The 20,084-nt window shown below is 44.8% G+C and overlaps 1 protein-coding gene across 2 annotated transcripts in view; it reads left to right on the forward strand.

Moving 5' to 3' along the window:
- Window positions 1-20,084, forward strand: part of GATA5 (GATA binding protein 5) — a 52,752-nt gene that overhangs the window by 4,537 nt on the left and 28,131 nt on the right. The window contains exon 1 of one of the 2 annotated variants that reach the window (XM_081917140.1): window positions 14,104-14,494. The exons of the other annotated variant lie outside the window; for it this stretch is intronic. The gene's annotated coding sequence lies outside the window, so the exon portion shown is untranslated. Of the gene's footprint in view, window positions 1-14,103; window positions 14,495-20,084 lie in introns of those variants that run through there. 2 annotated transcript variants of the gene reach the window in all.

Here is a 20,084-nt window from a genome sequence, read left to right on the forward strand (position 1 = left end):
CTGAGTTGTATTCCAACACTTTCAGCACGCACTGTGTTGAACACCCTAAGCCCACAATGCTATACCTACTTACTTAGAAGTAAGAACCTCTGAATGCAGTGGGTATTACTTCTGGGTCAAGATGCCCCTTAAAGCATGCCACAAGTACAGTCTGGTATAGTGATTAGTGCATTGCAATTACAGCAGGGGTAAAAGGGTAAAGGGACCCCGACCATTAGGTCCAGTCCTGGCCGACTCTGAGGTTGCGGTGCTCATCTCGCTTTATTGGCGAGGGAGCCGGCGTTTGCCCACAGACAAGCTTCCGGGTCATGTGGCCAGCATGACTAGGCTGCTTCTGACGAACCAGAGCAGCGCACAGAAACACCGTTTACCTTCCCGCCAGAGCGGTACCTATTTATCTACTTGCACTTTGATGTGCATTCGAACTGCTAGGTTGTCAGGAGCAGGGACGGGAGCTCACCCTGTCATGGGAATTCGAACCAAGGACCTTCTGATCAACAAGTCCTAGGCTCTGTGGTTTAATCCACAGCGCCACCCGCGTCCCAACAGCAGGGGACTTAGCTGCAAAATCCTCACTCAGACGCAAAGCTTAGGTGACCTTAGGTGCGCTGATATCTCTTAGCCTTACAGGGTTGGCGTGAGGATAAAGCGGAGACGGAGACTCAGCTCTTCGGAGGAAGAAGGCATTCGAATGTTATAAATATGTACACATAGTAAGAATTATCACAGACTATGCTTCTTAAGCGCAGAGTGTGGCAGGGTGTCACTGGAGGTGTAAATGATTGTTGATAGGGGGACAGAACCTTAGATTTGTATTGATTTTGATTGATTTAGGTGGGGAGCTGCCCCCCTTGACTTTTGTTGTTGTTTAGTCCTTTAGTCGTGTCTGACTCTTCTTGACCCCCTGGACCAGAGCACGCCAGGCTCTCCTGTCTTCCACTGCCTCCCGCAGTTTGGTCAAACTCATGCTGGTAGCTTCGAGAACACTGTCCAACCATCTCATCGTCTGTCGTCCCCTTCTCCTTGTGCCCCCCATCTTTCCCAACATCAGGGTCTTTTCAAGGGAGTCTTCTCTTCTCATGAGGTGGCCAAAGTATTGGAGCCTCAGCTTCAGGATCTGTCCTTCCAGTGAGCACTCAGGGCTGATTTCCTTCAGAATGGAGAGGTTTGATCTTCTTGCAGTCCCTTGACTATGTCCATGTAATGACCATCAGATTTTGAAAAGCTGGAATCATTGGATAAAGTTCATCAGTTTTCTTGAACTAATCAAACTAAATAACTTTAAACTGGAGTCTGAATCAATGTGAAATTAATTCTTACTGTTTTGAAAAATGCTTTTTATAGGGCAGGGTAAAAGGCATTGGAACCAAGCTGGGGGGGGGGGGCAAAGTTTGGGAGCCACAGTTTTAAACGCTCAGCCCCATAGAAACCAACTCCTAGGGGCCGAGGGGGTCTTTGCCACCCCACCCCCCCCATAAAATATTTGACGGGGCCGCTCCCCAAGTTAATGGGCATTGGCATTTAAATAGTGTGCGTGCACCTCGTCATGTGATCAATTTGCGGGGCGGGGCTTACCTGCCCACCCACCCCCTCAATATTTTATTAAAGTTGGCACCCCTGCTAACACCCCTGTTAGAAACAGATTCGGGATTGAGAGACTCAATCTCTGAAATGTTTCCATTTTGCGGGCAGAGAAAGGCATCTGGGAAGGAGTGACGTGCGCACGGTCCCGGGTTCTCCGGGTCCACGAAAAAGACAGGATTCGAACCCAGGTCTCTTCCTAATGCCAGGCCTGTTTTCCCTTTGATTCGGCCCCTCCCCGCCGCCGACAAACAGCCCCGGATTTAGTGGAAAGCCACCGATTCCTATTCTCAACCCCTGCTAAGGACGCCACGTGTCTTTGTTAGGGCGAAAGGTCCACAAATCAAAAGCGAAACGTGTGGGGAGGGGATGGATTAGGCGTGGGGCGTCTAAAGGGCGCCGCTCTGTCTGTCGCAGGGTCCTGGAAGAAAACTTACCTGGACAGCTCAACCCTCCTAAATCTACTCTCCCCTCCCCCCCCCCTCAACCTTTGCATTCAGCCCAGCTGCGAATTATTAATACCCAGCGCTCGGAGTACTTCTGGCCGTGCGCTGGAAAATAATGCTAGGGTAATTACGGTCCTTTATCTGGCCATGCTTTTTGTAAAAGGAGCAAGATAAAGAGGGGGGAGAATGAACTATCCTACATTTGGATCCTGCACTCGTCTATTTATTTGTTCTTATCTCCGCACACACGCACTCAAAAAAAATCTGGCTTATTCATTTTACCGCATGTAATTGTGTCCTGGCAATGCATGCAGTTGTGTTTTGGCAATCCAAAGGAATTTCCCCCTTGCAAATAAAAAGTGGTTTGGGGATTTGATTTCGTTTCACTTCCAACAAGTGTTTGCAGAGGCTCGGCCCCTGGAATCAACTGGCTTTCTGTGTCGTCCCAGAAGCTATTCCTTCTGAGATCTGCTCCGCTGCCACCAGTTTGCTGTATTCTTAATGCTTCTGTTTAAATGCTTCCCTTTATCTACACCCACGAAGTCTTATACTGCCACATTCAAGAGTGACTCGCAAGATTCTTCTGCAATATAGACAAGAGAGGCTGTGCTTTTGAAGATCAGTGAATTTCTAATAGAGTTGACAGTGCACTATAGCTGTCAAGATTTATTGTCGTCTGTGTACATCAATTTAAAAAACTTTGTCCCTCCAGGCAGGGTCCCCAAATGTTGTTGGACTACAACTCCCATCATCTCTAGCTAGCTAGCTCAGGGATGATGGGAGTTGTAGTCCAACAACATCTGAGGAGCCACAGGTTGAGAACCGCTGCCAGAGGTTGCCGAAATACAACTTTCATCAGCCTCAGCTAACACAGTCAATGGCAAAGGATGATGGGAACTGTAGTTGGAGGACCAACCATTGCCCACACCTGATATATAACATTGGATTGGGAGTGCCTTTGGTCTGAGGTGCAGCAAGGCAGTACTTATAACCCGTTAGGGAAATGAATGGCGGGCCGGCCTATTAATGTCCATTAAAAGCACAATAGCTAAAAATAGAACTTTAATGTCTGGCGCATTGTAATTCTATTTCCAGTGTTCAAAGGAAGCATATACTCATTGTACAGAAAAATGGCATCACTCCTGCACAGACGGAAAGAATCCCAACATACTCAGAAGTAGGGTGGTGGGTTGAAAGGGTGGGAAAATGAAGGAGGGGGACCCAGAAAAACTACCCAGTTGGGACTGGGAATGCTCTGTGGTTGTGGAATGCTGTTACTTCAGAAATGAGTCCCATTGAGTTCAGTGATGCTACAGTACTTCATAGTTACAGTAGGTGGGTATAGAATTACAGTGTAAGTGCAGCTTTGCCCGTCACTGTGAAGGCAGAAGCTGTGACCTGGCTGGGACCTGTCTGTCTCGAGAGACAGTGAAGGAGTGTGCCTTTGGGGGTGAGGTCAAGCTGTTGGAAGGTTGCAGCTCCCTGCTTTGGCTGTAGGGAGCGACATGTTTTGTTGCAGCTGGGGTAGATGAAGGCACCTGGTTGTGCTATAATAGCCCTCTCTCAGGAGAGCAAGCTGGTAAGCTTGGCTTGCTTTGAAGGAGAACGTAAAAGAATCTGCTGAATCAAGCCAATGGCCCATCCAGTCCAGACTCCAGCATCCTCATCTCATAATGGTCAACCAGATGCCTGGGGAAAACCCTCAAGTAGAACTCAAGCACAACAGAGTTCGCCTCTCCTGTGGTTTCCAGCAAACCACAGATAAGATAATCCAGAGATCAGGAGACTTTCTGGTTTAGAGGAAAGGTGAGTCAGAGGCAACATGATAGAAGTGTTTGAAATTATGCATGGTATAGAGAAAGTGGATAGAGATTTCTGCCACCACACCTCCCATAACACCGGAACTCGTGGACTAATAATAATAATAATAATAATAATAATAATAATAATAATAATAATATTTTTATTATACCCCACCCATCTGGCTGGGCTTCCTCAGCCACTCTGGGCGGCTTCCAACAAAATATTAAAATACAATAGTCTATTAAACATTAAAAGCTTCCCTAAACAGGGCTGCCTTCCAATGTCTTCTAAAAGTCTGGTAGTTGTTGTTCTCTTTGACATCTGGTGGGAGGGCATTCCACAGGGCAGGTGCCACTACCGAGAAGGCCCTCTGCCTGGTTCCCTGTAGCTTTGCTTCTCGCAGTGAGGGAACTGCCAGTAGGCCCTGGGCACTGGACCTCAGTGTCCGAGTAGAACGATGGAGGTGGAGACGCTCCTTCAGATATAATGGACCGACGCCGTTTAGGGCTTTAAAGGTCAGCACCAGCACTTTGAATTGTGCTCGGAAATGTACTGAAATGAAGCTGACGGCTGGAAGATTCAGGGCAGATAGAAGAAAGTATTTATTCACATAGCACATAGTGACACTATGGAATTCACTTCCACAAGTGGTAGAGATGGCCACCAACTTGGATGACTTTGAAGAAGGATAGGTCAATCAATTCATGGTGCATAAGCAGCTTCTACCTATGATGACTCTGTTCCACCCCTGTATGCTTCTGAATACCAGTTGCCCGGAATCACAGATGGACAGAGCACTGCTGCATTCAATTGCTGCTTCTCATAGGCCTCTGGTTGGCCGCTGTGAAAACAGAACACTGGGCTAGTGGGCCATTCCCCTGATCCAGTAGGTTCCTATGTTCTTATTCCTCTATTAACTCATTCAATTTTTCTCCCACCCTTCCTCCTGAAGGGTCCAAGGGCAGCAGACAGAGTGATGATGAAACATTAAACCACAGCAACTAAAAACAGTTTAAAACATTCTGGAAAACAGCTAAAACCATTCTCAAATGGTATCTCAGCATTGCCAGGAACAATGTTCTTCAACCATCAAATGCCTGGGTAAACCAGAATGTTTTTAAATATCTCCTGAAAGTCGCTAAAAAGGGAGGCAGATGCACCTCTCAAGGGAGGGCATCCCACAAAAGGAGAACCACCACCAAAAAGGCCCTGTGGCTGGTCGCAGCCCCCAATGTCAGCACCACCAAGAAGGCTTCATCATCTGATCCTCAGATCCAAGGTGGTTGGTACTGGGCCAGTGACTTATGACCAAGCAAGGCAATGAGAGATGAAATGACCACAGGGCAGATATCCTGATAATTGCTTTACTAGCTTCTCTGCAGTCGTGTCAAGCCAGAAAAGGTGAACTAAAGTCCCTCACCCCCTCGCTCTGTTTTCTGACAAGCATCAGGTGCCTGAGTCATTCTTACTTTTCTGGAGATGACAGAAGGAAGGAGCTTGATTCTCCCCTCTTTCCATGGGAGTATTTAGGACCAAATAATAGTCACTGACAATTCTTGCAGGTCTGATCCAATCCACTTGAAATGAAGGGAAGCTGAGCAACCAGTGTGGCTTTGCAGACAGAGGTAGGAATAAAGAGCCAAGACATAAGATATTGGCTGGAACTAAGGCCACATTTTATTAAGTCACAGGTTTTTGCAGGAGGTAGCATAGGCACGGGAAACCATCTGAACTGTTTTGGGTGAACAAGCTCCTGCCAGATTTATTTATTGAACAACATTTGCATACTGCTTAACTGTAAATAAATCTTGCAAGAGGATAATGAGAGTGGCAGGCATTCACTTAAGCCCCATTTATTTCCAGATAGATTATGCACCTAGAGCAGGGGTGGGGCAGCTTTTGCTTTCCTGCCCAGGGCCACATTCCCTTGGGAGTAACCTTTAAGGGGCCACTTGCTGGCAGACCAAGGCAAATGGTGGGCAGGGCTAGAGTCAAAAGTGCACTTCTCCTCTTTCGTCCTGTCCCTTAATCCTCTCTTTATGTGTAACAACATAAAAAGAGAGAATGGCCCATCTAGTCCAGCACCCTGTTCTCACAGCAGCAACCTTCTTCCCCTCACCCTCTCTTTCTCCACCTGTTTTTCTTTCTTTCTTCCACACCCTCCTCTCACACACATTTTCTACCACACCCTTTCCTCTCTTTCCTTCTGTCCCTTTCCTGGCCTTTTGGGCAAAGATTACTCTTGCCAGAGGTCTGGACTAATTCATTACAGAGGACTTCCCCCTCCCTCCCCCTCCTCGTCCCCCTCCCCCTCCTCATCCTCCCGTCTCTTCATCCATTTTGCCCCCCTCCCTCAGTTCCCCCCCATACACACTGCCATCCATCTCTCCCTTCGCTTTCTACCCACTGACGTGAAATCAGGCCAAATTCCCAACCCCTGCCTTGTAACCTTGCCATTGGGACGTCAACTTAAGCTATACAAAGGTAAAGGGACCCCTGGCCATTAGGTCCAGTTGCGGATGACTCTGGAGTTGCGATGCTCATCTTGCTTTCAGGCAGAGGGAGCCAGCGTTTGTCCACAGACAGCTTCTGGATCATGTGGCCAGCATAACTAAGCCACTTCTGGAGAACCAGAGCAGCACATGGAAATGTCATTTACCTTCCTGCTGGAGCAGTACCTATTTATCTACTTGCACTTTGAGCTCACCCGTTGTGGGGATTCGAACTGCCAACCTTCTGATCAGCAAACCCTAGGCTCTGTGGTTTAACCCACAGTGCCACCTGCTTCCCTTTAAGCTACACAAGGACTGTCCTAATAGGGCTGCTTAGAGAAAGCAGCTTCCACTGCATAAATCACAGCTTCTACAGCAAATCCAGGGCTGGCCCAAAACTTTTTGGAACCTAAGGAGAGCCACAAAATGGGGAGTGGATATTTACATCAGAAACAAGCAGGGAATAAAGATCTAAATTGGCAACAAGGGTGGAAGGAGACCTGCAATGCCTCCTATTCACCAAGACGTAGCATGAGGAGCCTACGGAAAAGGTGGTGGATCTGGCCTTCAAGGTGTGTGTTGCAGCCATTACTGTTACTAGGCAATGACAGCCTTCCTGCTGCCTCAGGCAGTTGCCTCATCTTGCCTCATGGGTGGGCCGGCCCTGAGTAAACCTAGTGGGTTTGGGATAACCTTGGGCATAGTTCTTCCTCAGATGTCTGAGCTGAACGATTTCAAGATTGCAGGTAGAGGCTCACATAATTACACCATTCAAAAATCCCCTCCACACTGAAAACTAACTGCCAAAGAAAATGGTCCCAGTCTTGCCTTCCTCCTGACACGCTTGTTTTCCATGTTCAGGGAATATTTTGGTATGGAGGAGAGTTCAGTCATGTGAACTGAAGTGGTCTTCTTGTTCTTTGGCGATCACTCGTAGCTGAGTAAGATTGTCTTCCCTGAACACGGTTTTCAACTGTTCTAAAGTAGTACAGTCCAGACTCACAGTTTCCACCTCAGGGGAACAAGGCAAAACAATAAATAAATAAACCCTGGTGCAAAAGGATGGCGCTGGCGATTTATTCACCAAAGGTCCATCTTTCGGACTGGTGGATTGCATGCCATTAGATGGCTCCTATTTTGCAAAGAAGGTTCTGTGAAGAGGAAGGTGAAGGATTCTGAGACACTGTTGGCTGGGAACCTAACCTGGTGAACCATTAAGAACCAACCCTGGTCTTATCTGCATAACTTTACCTCTTCATTTGCATCGCAACACCCAAGGTTCTGTTTCCTGGTCACACTAGAATGTGACAGAATGTAGGGAGAGTGAGATGGAATGCTGGGAAATGGCTCTTGTAACGCAAGCCTCTTGGGTTGGGGTATTGCTTATTGGAGTTTGTTGGGGAGGGTGGTTGCTCTTAATTTTATGTCTCTTTATTTTGGATCTTATATAGAGAGAAAAATTAATTCCATTGTGTACTAAGGAGAGGGAGGACATATGTTCCATTAACAATTGGATAGTCCAACTTCCACTTATGATTTGGAAAACTCTGAAGCCCTTTCAGTCAATCATTAGTCCACCTGTCTCCCAGTGAGGAACTCAAGGTGGATCGCAACATAAACTAAAACAAATGCAACTAAAAAGACACAATAATTAATGTAGCACAACCCCAAATGTCACAAGGGGAGAAAGCAAGCATTTGAGTTCAGCAGGACTTTTCAGCAGGCTGTATATGAAATAAAACCAAGAGGGGGGCTTTACTGAAGGGGGAAGCCTTTTTGGTCCAGAAGTCATAATGTCTTCCTTTAGCCAGAAGCTCCTTTTGGTGGTGTAGTCTTAGAAGTGGCTCGGCTTATCGAGGGTTGTGGAGAACAGCTCCTGCGGTATCACTGCAGTACCATCCTGTGGGCATCGACCTCAGCCCCTGTTCCCTATTTTAATTCGGAAGTGCTTGTATTTGTTTCAGAAAGGGCTAAATACAACAACATGAACCTCCATTAAAGTGATTTACTGGTTAAAGGGGTCAGCAAACTTTTTCAGCAGGGGGCCGGTCCACTATCCCTCAGACCTTGTGGGGGGCTGGACTATATTTTGAAAAGGGGGGGGGGAATGAACGAATTTCTATGTTCCACAAATAACCCAGAGATGCATTTTAAATAAAAGGACACATTCTACTCATGTAAAAACACGGGCCGGATTTAGAAGGCGATTGGGCTGGATCCGGCCCCCAGGCCTTAGTTTGCCTACCCATGGGTTAAATTAATTGGTGCCTACCATACCAAAATGCATTTTGAGCTGTAGACCTACAAAGCACCCTTAATCTGGATGGATAAATAAATAAACACTTAAATAGCAATAGAAGTAAAACTATTTTTATGTAGTTATAAAACTATATATAAATATAGTTTCATTCTGGAATTTGTTTAATTGTTGTTGTTTTTTAAGGATTGGGGTTTTTAACTGTTCTCATTTTATCCTTAAACTGCCTTGAGTCCCTGTCAATGAAAAAGGGTGGGATATAAATATATAATCAAAATCATCATCCACTGAACTCAATAGGATTTTCTTTGGAGAGAGGATCTTTGTTCCCCACTGAAGGCCACCAGGACTGGGGGGGGGGGATAATTCCACGTTCTGCCACAGTATTAGTAAATCTAAAAAGGGAGGGGGAGGGGCATACCCCATCTCTAAGGTTGAAGCCCCCGACATTGCATGCAGGAACTGCAAGAAATCTATCATGTGTACTTACCTAGGAGTAAATCCCATTGAGTAGCGGGAAACTGAACTTGGCTGCACGTGCGTAAGATCGGGCTGCTGCAAAACTAGGCGTCGCAGGCCATTTTCTCCCCATTTTGCAGAGGGGAAAACTGACCACATACATTAGCCAAGAAGCTATAAGGGCTTTTCCCCATCCCAAAGGACACCGTTGCCCCCGTATTTCTCTCTCCATATGCATTGCAAGACATCCACCCGTGGATCTGTTATGTTGCTCTTGTTATCTTGAGAGACTGCGGGTTGCTTTTTCGTGCTTTGAAGTCTTTTTAAAATTATTTTAAAGTAATGTGATGTATGCTAAAGAACCAGTAGACTCTGGGTTTGTGGGATCGACTTTTATTTTGGCTGGAAGTGAAAGATGCACCAGTCAGAGCCCGAACGAAAAGCTAGAGAACTGAAGGATTCTGAGCCCAGGAATTTGTTCTGAGTTCCAGAACTAAGTCCTTCTGCGAAGTCCTTTTCCGTTCAAACGTCCATTTCAGCAGGGTCGTTTAGGGCAGGGAGGAGGGGTCGTTTTTTGCTGGGGGTCTTGCTAAATCCTTGCGGTTCTGCTGCAAATTATCCCGAGATCTACCTTCTGCCCACTGTCTTCTAAAAAGCAGATTATCAACCAGCAAAATAAGGCCACTCTTAGAGATTCTTATTTCAAATAAAAGTAGCCAAGGACGGTGCAATCGCAGTCCGTTTAATAAAACCACAATAAAGGGAGAATGGAGATGTAGCTGGGTGTTCATGCATGCTTATTTACGCGGAAGTAAGACCCCCGTCGGCCTCCGATGGGGTTTACTCGGAAGCAAGTGAGCAGGAAAATGTAGCCCAAGGGAAATTCAAACGCCCTTTATGACTCTCGCTTTCTTGTGTTTGATCATTTGTCTCTGGATGTTTTATTTCTGTGAGTGAACGTGGTTGCAGGAAATAATATATATATACAAATTCATCAGAGAAGGGAGAGGAATTAGGAATAGTTAAGAGCTGAGGAAATTATAATTTCCGCACTTTGAAGACGAAAGATACGGACGGGAAGTATCTTGGGATTCTACATCTCCACCGTAATACCTGTTCAGAGCCAGATTTCATCGAGGCAAAGAGTCTGGTTTTAATAAATATTATTATTATTATTATTATTATTATTATTATTATTATTATTATTATTAATAATAATAATAATATCTTTAGAAAATACAATAAGGTCTCTTCAGAACCTTTCCTGCAATCCCCGTCTCAGGAAATCACTTTCGGCTCCGCCGCGCAAGCCTAAGCAGGTCTACTCGGAAGTAAGTCCACCAATTGCAATGCGATTTACTCCCGGGAAAGTATGTCTAAGACTACAACAACCTAAACCCAGAGAGGTTAGGCTGCAGTTAGGTCTGTCCCGCTGAACATCCTGGGAGTTTAGATCTCGCCTCTCCGCCGCCACCGTCTTTCAAGGCGGGTCCCAATTTTAAAAATAGTAATAATCGACACTAAAACCCAGTGGGAAAATAAAGACTAAAACTAAGTTGTCCAAGGGACAACTGTCTCCAGCTACGTTACTGCTTGAGGCTCGTCAACACAAAGGTGCTGAATGCGTTCAAAGACAAATTGATTTTGGGGGTAGGGGCAGCTTCCATTTGCAAAAGTAATGCTACTTGACCACCTCTTTTTTCAGCCCTAAAAGCAGGGCTGTTATTTTTAACTGCGGACATGGTAGCCACGAGAAGCCACACCTGTTGAATTACTGTCTGACAGGCAACTGCTCATAGCAGAGAGCATTTGTTCCGGAGTGGGGAGGTGGGCGCACGCTTGGTTTCCTCTTTATTCGCTTCTTTTAGCTGGATCTATGGTGCTGGAGACCTCGCTTTCCTCGGCGGTTGAGAGGTTCTCGGTTTCCTAATTTGTTCTGCAGCGGGAGAGGAGGTTCAACGAACATTCAGAAAGTCAGGGCATCTTTCTGATTCGAAGTCACAAGCTAGTTAAACCGAAGTCACTTCGATTTTTAGATCAATAGAACCCAACCTGTGGCTTTCAGTTTTAAGGCTCCTCGCTCATTAACTTAAAATAAGTGGCAGCCAGATGAAGACGAGTTTCTTTGAACTTCGGAGGCCTCCTTGGTTCACAAATCTTTTCTTTTAAAGGTAGAGCCTACTTTGATAAATGACCCTCCACATCCGATGGAATACTGAGCAATCCGATGGAATAATACTGGTTCGAGTCAGCTGGACCCAAGAAAGAGAGCAGGGCTGCTCTGGAAAGAATTGCGCGTTTTCCTGATCCCCTTTTAAGTCACATCCAATCCACTTTGTCCTTTAAGCAACTGAGCAGGGAGTCGTTATTTAGGACATTATTCGAGGGCATGCCGTGGAGAATAGAAGATGCCACCTCTAGTTCAGTGTTGTCTACACTGGCTGGCAGCGACTCTCCAGGTAGAGAGACTTTCCCAGCTGTACCCGCAGATGCCGGACCCCCAACCTGGAACCTTCTGCGGAAACCAATTCTAGCGCAAGAGATTTGCAAATTAAGGTCCCTTCGGAAGTCCAAAGAAACTGGTTTCGCCCTTAATTATCACTCCTAGCATTTCGTCTTTCCTGCAAAGAGCTGCCAGAGAGCAACAGGTGCTTGTGTTTAGACCACATAAAAGCAGGAACACTTATGAATTTAGGGCCTGCTCAGGGTACAACGCACAACCATTTTTCTGTCGCCCCCCGAAATTATTTGAAGCTTCACCTCGGATTGAAATCCACGAGGCTTTGATTGTCGTTTTTATAATGCAAATCAGAAATGAATAGGCTTCGGGTTTGGTGCATCTACGTACATTTTTACGCTAATCTCAAGATCGCCAGAGCCGGTAAATCTCACCTATGCGGATGTATTTGGAAATCCAACCCAAGTTTTCCAGCTAGCAACCACCACTCTCTGGAAGTAAACAATCCAATCCTACCTTCGCGAGTTTGTTCTTTAATGGGGCTTACTCCTAAGTAAGTGTGGCGATCCCACTGAAAGAACCTACTTCCAAGTAAACATAGTTGGGAATGTGTTGTTGTGGCTATAGGCTTTACGCACGGTTATTTGGAGAGCAAACTCCATTTAAACTTAACAAGACTCGAGACTGCATACAGAATAGGTAGAATCGGACTAGAATCAGCAGTGGAAAAGCCTCTTTCAGTCAGAAAGGAAAAGATTAACTGCTTAATGGAAATATATCAAGCTGGGTTGATTCGAAGCCCGGCCAAATCTGACAAATTCCTCGCTATCAGCCAGAAACCAGATTCGCTTTTTTTAATTTTCTTTTTAAAGGTCTTCCCCTCAAACTTTGACCTAGTAGCGCCATCAAGGATTGGGGGAGGGGGCGAGATCGTTTTGAAACCACAGCATTTCAGCTTAACACTGTTGTGCCCGAGGCAGAAATATACTTTTTTGAAAAGTCACCCTGTCCTGGAGCTTGAGAATTCACGAGCTCTTTCGCGAATCCTCTTCTTTCCCTGACTTTTAACGTCTAAGGGGAAGAAGCGTTGCATCTTCTCTACTTCAAATTTCGGCTGCGGTCGGTTCCAGTTCCGCGTGGAACAAGCGAGCAAACGCGCTCAATGAGGTTTCGGGACAGTTTCGTGAAACTGATAAGCTCGCTTTACAGCCCAGTGGCACAACTGCAAAGCGGTCGGTCGGTTTTAACGCATCCTAAAAGTTGCAAGTTCAGGGTTTTCTTCTGCGGTGGGAGAAAGCTCGGTTTTCAGAGTTTGTCAGCTGGTACCAGATATCGCTTTCTCTCCCCCCCTTTTTTTATGGGTCTTCGGGGAAAAAAACCCAAGGCAAGGATGGTCCCCTTAAGGGGGAAGATGAGTTTTAATCAACCTAGTGGATGTTACATATGAATATGCAACAATGCGAGCCTAGACCTGGTCAGTATCCGAAGCAAACTTTTCTGCTTAAGTCAAAACTGCATGCCGCTGATAATTTTGAATGGGTTTCCTGGGTGAGAAAATCCTTCATATATTACTACATACATTTTTTTAAGGTTTCAAATGAATGATAGCAAGGCTGCTTTCTCACAATTAAAGCCGGTTTAATTCGAGTCACTTTTTTTAAGCGCGGGGAATGGTTTAGTTGTCTTAGACCGAGAGAATTTGCAGAGATATAGATATATAGATGCATGTCGGTTCCAGAGAATTCAGACGGGAAGCGAATACGGAATAACTGGGATTTAACGATACGAAAAACTTGGAACCTAAGGGAAAACGTCGACAAGGATTGCATAAAGGGGGGAGAGATGTCGGCAAAATAGGGGTGAACGGTCAGAACAGAGAAAAATAATGGGGGGGGGGACTTCTGAGAGATTGGAGAGAGAGAAAAACCCACTCTAAAAGTCCCACTGATGTTAAATGAGATTTCCCAGAAGTAATAAACGTAGCACGACTCTGCCTGCGTTGTTGACTCAACTAGAAGCCCAAGGGACTTATTCCCATGCAAAGGTGTTTAAGGGTTATAGCCTTCAAATTCCGCCCAACCGCAGTTTTAATTATAGAAATTGATTCTCATCGAAGCTGGAGGTGACATCAGAGGCCACAATTCCGAAGCAATCCGTCTTAAAAATGCTATCAAAACCGTAACTAGGTCTTTTCCCCCCTTTCCCGGTGAGGAGGTAGCCGATTGGCAATCCAGTCAATCAAGTAACCTCCACGCACACCAGACATTTAAAAGCCAATTTCTCCCCTAAAAGGAAGACATCTGGGAACTATAGTTCCCCCCCTCTGCCAGCCGGGGAGGCAGCTCTGGAAAGGAAATAATCGAGGGAGAAATCAAGAGGCCTTGCAACGCAAGAGAAATCCATATCCTGCTTTTAAAAAAAAATAGAAATATAAATTTTAAAAAATTCCCTTAAGTTACTTTCTGGTTTCGGGGCAGGGAAATCTCCCTAACTTTTTTTCCTCCTCCTTTTTTAAATGGTCGCCACCCAACCTTGCCCTACATGCCTCTCTCTTTCTCCAGCTTGCCAGGAGGTGGGGGGGCGGTCACGTGACACGGCCCCCCTCTCCCCCCCCGCCGTAAAGGGGCCGAGCCGCAGATGAAGGGAATCACTTTAAGGCCGAGATTAGGCGAGAGAGGAGCTCGTCTCCCAGGCGCGATAGGCGAGCCGGGTCCCCAGCAGCTATCAGCGCAGCGGATCAGAGATAAGAGGCGCAGCCGGAGCAGCGGCGACGCAGCAGAGCCGCGCTTCAAAGGAATGGGCTGCTGAGCAAGAACCCCTTTTGCATTTTTTTATTTTTTTTTAGGGGGTGGGGTGGGGAGATACTGGGATTAGACTCCCTTTACACGCGCAAACCCTTTTCCTTTTTTCCTGGGATTTTTCCCCCTTTTTGGATTTTTTTTTTAATTCTTATACTTTGTTTCGAATCGTCTCAACTCAGAAGTTTTCCTTCTCCAGCGTAAGTATCCCACTCTCTAAATTATCTCTCGTGCAAGCTGGGCTTATCTTCCCAGATAATGCCACACTCGGAGAAATGGAAAAGGGAACGTGGGGGGGGGGGACGACTCTATTAGCTTTGCAAAGACCCACTATTGATAACCGTGTCTGTGATTTACGAGTTTCCTGATTAATTCCCCCCTCTTTTTTATCCTTTTTTTTTTGTAAGGGTGGGGGAACCCTGTTCAGATAATGTTTTCCTACAGCAGAACAGATAGGGAAAAGACGCGCCCCTCCGCCCTGTTTAACGAGAGGATTGGTTATATAGGATGGGCCTAGGAAGCGCATTCCTTTTCCCTATTAGATAGATCTTGCAGGGGATCTATCTCGCCGCCGCCGCCGATCCCCTTTACTGAATTTGCTTTCCTTGGGTCCACCCGAATCCTAAAAGCAAATACACTGGAGATTTTTACGTCCCATTTTAGCATTAATGGCTTTCTACTTCTTTAGAACCTTTGCATGTATCCGTGCAAAAAAATCAAAGCAAAACAGCAGCAACCCCAAAACATTGCAATCTGATCTTGCAAATCCTGTTCGAGTTTTAATTCGGAGTTAAGCGCAGCTGGACTGACTTCGGAGTAAATCATGCTATCGTGAACCGCTTAATTCTGAGTTGGAATTCAGTGTGTTCAGCTTCTTCCTCGAAATTTTATTTTACTTCCTAGTAAACATGGAGCCAAGCTATGCTTTACTCGGAAGTAAGTTTACTTCTGAAGTCAGTGGGATTCTAATCCTCGAAACTAATCAGGGGAATTCTTGTTTCCGCAAGGAAACCTGCGTAGGGCACCGAAGTTGGTTACCGATCCTACAGCTCGTTGGAAATAAACTTAAATCTGTTCGAGAGATCCTCTCAAAGCGAAGTTGGCGCACTGGAAATCCCATTTAATTTCCGCGACAGCCTTTACTTCCGAGTGAATGGGACTGCAACCGAGGTCGCAGCCACACGAGCTGCTTAAGACCAGAGGCTTACTTTGGAGTAAAAGGTTATAGGTGTAAGTTTAAGTCGGCCTTCCGTAGTAACTCGTCCTGCTTTGGTCCCTGTGTTTCAGCAGCCAAAACCCGCTAACTACGTCAGAAAGTTTGCTGCTATTTTTTGTATTGCATAAAATTGTGTTAGTGAAATTAAAATACTTGTGCCCTCCAACTGCAGTGTTAGTTTGCAGGGCATGGGGGCTTCCTATATATATTTTTTTGAATATGTGATGGATCAGAGATCTGGATTTCCTACTGAACTCTTCAAAAGGGTTTCTACTATTTTCATTTTATGCATTTTTCCAATTTATTTATTTTTGGACAACAGCTGAATTATTTGCTTCCATGTAAACATTCAGAGGACTGTACTTATTCTATGTTTCTTCACCTCCTCATCCTTCAACTACTTTATTTCTTTATTTACTTTCTGAAACTTTAAAAAGAGTCATAGGTTAAGCACCCATTTCCAAGGTCACTAAAGTACCGTAGTTTTTTGGCTGAGTGGAATTTGAACACAGTCCACCCTCACCTCGGGCAATTCCTAGTCCAGCACTCTTAACTCATTGCTAGCTCTCTGAAATGTTCTAGCAGAGTGTTGCTTTTATATCTGGGATGAGGTTTTGGGGTTGGTTTGAAAGTCTGTATTTTAATGCCACCTTCGTGGAAGTGGATTTAGTGCTTTTGGTTTTCTCTCTCAAAATTGTCATTAGGGTGGCAAGTGGCTATTAGGATAGTAGTGTAATTTTGGGGAGAGCTTTCATAGATCTGAATTATCCAAACCATTATGGGCAGGGGAGAGAGGACAAATAATTCAAGAGTGTTCCAAGAAAGAAGAAAAACTATGAAGCCCTAGATTATAACACTTGGGTTTTCCTTCCAAAGTTCTGGGTCCAAAAATGGCTCACCAATTTCTGCACGACTTTTTCCCTTGTAAATGGCATGGAGCATGAACTGCAGTTAAATGGGAGCCAACTAATTGAATTTAGGCCGTGCTTCTGAGTAGACTGGCATAGAAATCATAACCCAAGAAAATCCTTAATAAAAACAATTAAAAAGGGGGGGAATCGTCTGCAAATAGTCTTAGCAGCAGTAATATTACTAATATTTATTTTTTAAATGCAATTTGTTACTACATCTATGGTGGCAAACTCTGACGCCAGTTGATAACCCCTTTGAGGACAAAAAATCTACATCCACTTACCTGGAACATGGTTCTTTTCAAAGAAGCGGGACTTATTTACACATATATGTGATGATTAGGACAAAATCTACTGTGGATGCCAGGAGCACACAGGATTAATTGTTAGTACTTAGCCCAATTCCAAACTCAGTTAAGAGCGACTGTGTTGCAGTGTATACTGTTAAGCTGCTAGCTTTCTGTCTAAATATTATAGGCTGAGCTTTCGGATGTAGTTCAGCGCACAGAGAGTATCCTATTTATGGCTTGCATTTATATCGGCGCAGTGTATTCACCACAACTGGGCAATGTGGTTCTAAACGGGCTTCATTATCCATCTGGGGCGATGCAACTTAACCCTGACAGCGCTTTTGGGACCGGGGTGTACCATAAATGAACTTGGAGGCTGCGGCATCAGTTAACACACAATCCACTGGCCTAATAAGGACAGCCAAATGAGACCAAAAGTCCGTTCTGTGTTTGACCATGGCCAGCTGGATGGTTCTTGATGCTCTGTCTGGCCTCTCCTTGTTGCTCCTTCCTGGAACCTGGCCTTCCAAAAGCAATTTCTTCTGAATAGATTCCTGGTGTTCCTTAAGCACTTATCGCTCATTGTATTTTAGTTTTATATGTCATATATATATATATATATATATATATATATATATATATATATATGCACTGGCGTAGCGTGGGGGTGCAGGGGGGCCGGCCGCACCGGGCGCAACATCTGGGGGGGCACACGCTCGCACTTGCAGCTCTCTGCCCCCTGCTAAAATCCACGGGTTAGGGGGCGCAAATTACTTGCCTTGCCCCGGGTGCTGACAACCCACGCTACGCCACTGTATATATGTATACATATATATAATCTTTTCCCAAAGTTGGTGGCCATCACAACATCTTCTGGGTGTAAATTCCACATGTTATTTGTGTGCTAAGTGTTTCTCTTTCTTATTCTGAAGCTTTCGGCCGTGTGTGTGTGTGTGTGTGTGTGTGTAAGGTGCTTTAATCCTTTGCATTCCTAGCAGATGGTAAGCTGAGCTCCTTTGGGAGGAGTTATAAAAATTAAATCATTAACAATAAACATGCAGAGGATTGTACTGCTTTTTGTTTCATTTTGGTAGTCTGTTCTATTCTGGGGGTTTAGGGGAAGTTACTGTAATATGGTGGTGCTTATGATATATATGCCCGCCCCACCAAGAGCACCACTGCTTATGCTTAATTATTTTAGTTGGACACACTTCATGCCAATGTGTTCTCCATGCTCACCAGAAGTATATGTAAGAGATTAGCTTTTCAACTTGGTGGCAAGGAAGAAACTTATCTGGATGAGGCCTCTCGCTCTTGGTTAATTCGTAATAGATGGATCAACTCACTCACAGCTGAAGAGGATATTCCATCTGGTTAACAGTGTCGTTTTTTGAGCCTCCAATGGGTTCCATGTGACTTTCGGTTCATAAATTATATTTCTGCCCCTGCAAATAAAAAATAAATCACTTAAAGTCAGAATGCTGTTATGCTTCAATTCACAACTTCTGAATATAGCAAATTCCTGCTGGGTGGCATGTGACGTGGATCCCCCATCCTTGAAAGCTTATGTCACAGTGAATTTGTTAGCCTTGAAGATGCCACAAGACTCTTCAATGAATCTGCTTGGAGTAGGACTTAGTTGGCTGCAACTCAGTAATATTTCAATTACTAATCACTAGAGCATCTCAAAGTGGATTCAGCTACTACTTCTAGAGTAAACCAACTGCTGTGGTACTCAGATTCTGCTTTTGGTGCTCCCATAGACATCTGGTTGGCCACTGTGAAAACAGGGTGCTGGATGAGAAGGGCCCTTGGCCTGATCCTGGAGGCTGTTCTTATGAGGGTGATAGGACTACCACAAAATGAGTAGGCTTGAGCTCTCTGCCACTGGCTCCCTGTGTAAGGCCCTGTCGGGAAGTGTGCTTGGAGACTGCAATGCACACTTGCTAGGGGATCAGCACCACTGACATGGGTGGGTCTAAATTCCATGTAGCCTCGCAAAAGAATTTGCTTTTAGGGCACAGACAATGCATTCTTGTTTGTAAAATACTTTTAAAAATAGCCAATTGTTCCACTTCTCTTTCCGTCTGTCAGACTACAGATGCAGGCTGTGACCCTCAACTCATTCATTGCAACATAACCCTATGGGGCTCAGTGGGATAACGCAGGGTAGGCATAAAGAAACTGAAGTCACCATAGTGTTGCTTATACACTGGGGGGGGGGGTGTAGCATAGGGACAACTGGAATCTACATGAGTTTGATGTTTAGTGGCTTGTGAGCTGCACCAGGGTCCAGATCCGAGAATGCAATCCTTTGCAGACTTTCTTGGGAGCAAGCCTTTTTGAACTCTGTGGGCCTTACTTCCAAATATACGGTACATGGATGGAGGGCATCAGTGAGCTGCAAATGTCTCTCATCTGGCTTCTGATTTTCAAAAGTGCTTCAACCACAGCAGAACTGGCGGGCTGGTGTCCAGGACAGAGTTGTCCATCCCTTTGCCCTTAGCAACAAAGCTCTCTAGGCGCTCACCCTCTGAACCTATTGTACCTCACGGGGATATTGTGAAGATCTTACTTTTCCCTTAATTGTATAGCTTATATTTCCTTAGCTTTATGCTGCCCTTGCTGAACATGAAAGCTGTACATTTCATAATTTAAGAATGGCAACAGCAATGGGGTACCTGCATGTTTGCTACCCTGACCTAGTTAGAGAAAGGGCAAAAAATAATAATATGAGAATAGGCTAGGTTATGGAAATGTGCTGCCTCTTTATATTTAGCAGCCCTTTTCAAGTCATTGATGCAAAAAAATAATAATAATCTCATTTAACTGGAGATTATTATTATTTAAAAACTTATTTAAGGTTTTTTTTAGGAGACATTTTACTAACTGATGATCTTTGACAGTAAAGCTGCTGTTAAAACATGTGAGCAATTTTTTTTTTAAAAAAATGTTGAACACTCCAAATTTCAAATGATGTGAGTTCCAGTCTTCCTTCTGATCTTTGCTGTGATGTTCAAACCACTCTTGCTAAGTTTTTTAGGGCAAGCTACAGGAAGCAAAATGGATACGTTTGATTAGAGAAAAATCATTGTTCACATTTACTACTAATAATAATTAGAGAACCCCTTTTGAATTTTTTATGTGCAAAGAAAAATGAATGAATTTGAGACATTTGGGTCTGAAGATTGGGTCAATATTGCTTAGCAGATAGCAGAACAGCTGGATGTTACCCTAGAGTGAATGTTTTGAATTATTTCTTTTATGTAACTGACAGATGAGCAAAAGAGGGGGAAAGGAAAAGGCTGAATGAAGCAACTTGCCATTTGCTAGAAGGAGCCAAGATACAGGACTCAAAAGCATCTCTTTATTT

The sequence above is a fragment of the Podarcis melisellensis genome (genome assembly GCF_964234715.1).
Source record: "Podarcis melisellensis genome assembly, chromosome: 6".
In the NCBI taxonomy this organism is placed as follows: Eukaryota; Metazoa; Chordata; class Lepidosauria; order Squamata; family Lacertidae; genus Podarcis; species Podarcis melisellensis.